This window comes from Rutidosis leptorrhynchoides, chromosome 1, assembly GCF_046630445.1.
Source record: "Rutidosis leptorrhynchoides isolate AG116_Rl617_1_P2 chromosome 1, CSIRO_AGI_Rlap_v1, whole genome shotgun sequence".
NCBI lineage: Eukaryota > Viridiplantae > Streptophyta > Magnoliopsida > Asterales > Asteraceae > Rutidosis > Rutidosis leptorrhynchoides.
This window is the reverse complement of record NC_092333.1, coordinates 718,817,020-718,819,802: the sequence shown is the minus strand read 5'-3', so window position 1 is coordinate 718,819,802 and position 2,783 is coordinate 718,817,020. Positions and strand designations below refer to the sequence as shown.

Here is a 2,783-nt window from a genome sequence, read left to right as displayed (position 1 = left end):
ATCTATTGGGCCTAACAAACCCCATCTAAAGTACCGGATGCTTTAGTACTTCGAAATTTATATCATATCCGAAGGGTGTCCCGGAATGATGTGGATATTCTTATATATGCATCTTGTTAATGTCGGTTACCAGGTGTTCACCATATGAATGATTTTTATCTCTATGTATGGGATGAGTATTGAAATATGAAATCTTGTGGTCTATTATTATGATTTGATATATAAATATATATATATATATATATATATATATATATATATATATATATATATATATATATATATATATATATATATATATATATATATAGGTTAAACCTATAACTCACCAACATTTTTGTTGACGTTTTAAGCATGTTTATTCTCAGGTGATTATTAAGAGCTTCCGCTGTCGCATACTTAAATAAGGACGAGATTTGGAGTCCATGCTTGTATGATATTGTGTAAAAACTGCATTCAAGAAACTTATTTTGTTGTAACATATTTGTATTGTAAACCATTATGTAATGGTCGTGTGTAAACAGGATATTTTAGATTATCATTATTTGATAATCTACGTAAAGCTTTTTAAAACCTTTATCTATGAAATAAAGGTTATGGTTTGTTTTAAAAATGAATGTAGCCTTTGAAAAACGTCTCATATAGAGGTCAAAACCTCGCAACGAAAACAATTAATATGGAACGTTTTTAATCAATAAGAACGGGACATTTCATATATCTCATGTTATTTCCCTGGACTTTAAAGGGAGAAGCTAAAGATTGGTTAGAATCGTTACCTGAAGGGGCGATTGATACATGGGATGTTTTAGTTGAAAATTTTCTTAAACAATTCTTTCCGGCATCCAAAGCCGTGAGACTTCAAGGAGAAATTGTTACGTTCACACAAAAGCCAAATGAAACTTTATATGAGGCATGGACAAGATTTGGAAAGTTGTTGAGAGGATGTCCGCAACATGGTTTAGACACTTATCAAATAGTACAAATATTCTACCAAGGATGCGACATTGCTACACGAAAAGACATCGACATAACAGTTGGTGGTTCCATTATGAAGAAAACCGCAACTGAAGCTCACAAAATTATTGATAACACAGCCTCCCACTCGCATGAGTGGCACCAGGAAAAAGTTATCTTTCGTTCATCTAAAGCGGCTAGAGCCGATTCTAGCCATGACTTTGATTCCGTTTCCGCAAAAATAGATGCTTTCGAGAGACGAATGGAAAAGATTAATAAAGATATTCACGCAATACGAATCAGTTGTGAGCAATGTGGTGGACCACACTTAACAAAAGATTGTCACATCGAGCAAACGATGGAACAACGAGAGAATGTTTCCTACATGAACCAAAGACCAGGAAATAATTATCAAATTAATTATCAACCGCCAAGGCCAAACTTCAATCGAAATCAAAACATTCTTTACAATCCAAATGGACCTAACAATAACTCGTACAACCAACAAATTCCAAATAACTAACCAACTCAAAACAACACTTTCAATCAACAAAGACCTGGCTTGTATAAACCACCACAACAAACCGAAGAGAAAAAGTCAAATCTGGAAGAAATGATGGCAAAGTTAATGGAATCTCAAACACAATTTATTTCATCTCAAACCCAAACAAATGAGATGTTTGATCAGTCATTAAGAACTCAACAAGCTTCCATTTTGAATCTAGAAAAACACGTAGGTACTCTTGCTAGCATGATGAGTGAGAGGGAACAAGGTAAGCTATCGAGTAATACTGAAGTAAATCCTCGGAATGAGAATGTTAATATGGTTTCAACGAATTCTGAAAAACCAGCATCAGAAGATGGGAAGGTTTTAGACGTGAGTAACAATGAAGAAGTTACAACACCACCACCACCCGAGTATGTAAAGCCAGTGGTAGCACCATACAAACCACCCATCCCGTTTCCAAGAAAAGGAGTTGAGTATGAGCATGTAATAGGTAATAAAGTTTGTGATACATCTGGAAAGAAGAAAAAGAATAAGAAAGTACAAGAAACAAAATCCGTAAAAGTAAACCCGGTGAAGACAGTTCCACCAAAACCTCCACCAAGGTTGGGTGATCCGGGTGAATTTATTGTTCCTTGTCTACTTAGTGATTGTGTCATGTATGATGCACTAGTAGATTTAGGTGCAAGTGTGAGTGTTATGCCTCTTTCATTATATAAGAGATTAGGAGTAGGTGAGTTAAGTCCAAAGGAAATGAGTGTTCGACTCTTTGATCAAACCATTAGGCACCCAGTTGGAATTGCTGACAACCTACCCGTTCAAGTGGGTAATTTAACCTTTTTAGTGGAATTTGTTGTCATTGACATAGAAGAGGACCCAAACATTCCTCTAATTTTAGGTCGACAATTTTTAGCATCCACCAGGGCGTTATTTGATGTAAGAGAGGGTAGAATGACACTTAGTGATGTTGAAAAATCAATCACCTTTGTGAGTCGAAAGTCTAAATCTCCACCAACCAAAACCGTTGAACCAACAAAAATGATTGGTAAGAACCATATTGTTTTACCAACTCCAACGGTAGTGCTTAATAATAATAAAACGCCTAAGTGTGGGGAAGATAAAGTAACACCTAATGATGAACTGATAACAAAGAACCCCGTTGTTGATACAAAATTAAATGACTTCGTTATTAACAGTTCAATGAAGAAACTTATTAAACGGATTCGCGATGCTAGAACCAAGGGGAACTTTAAGTTATGTAACCGGTTAGTATCTAATCTATCGCCTAAAGAAAAGACGAAACTAGTTGAATTTGTGGATATTA

General features: G+C 35.2%; 1 non-coding gene across 1 annotated transcript; it reads right to left on the bottom strand.

Moving 5' to 3' along the window:
• Nucleotides 1-853: 853 nt before the first annotated feature.
• LOC139887408 (small nucleolar RNA R71) lies at nucleotides 854-960 on the bottom strand. Its single transcript, XR_011773242.1, has one exon. It is a non-coding gene; the product is annotated as a small nucleolar RNA R71 (small nucleolar RNA).
• Nucleotides 961-2,783: the final 1,823 nt, after the last annotated feature.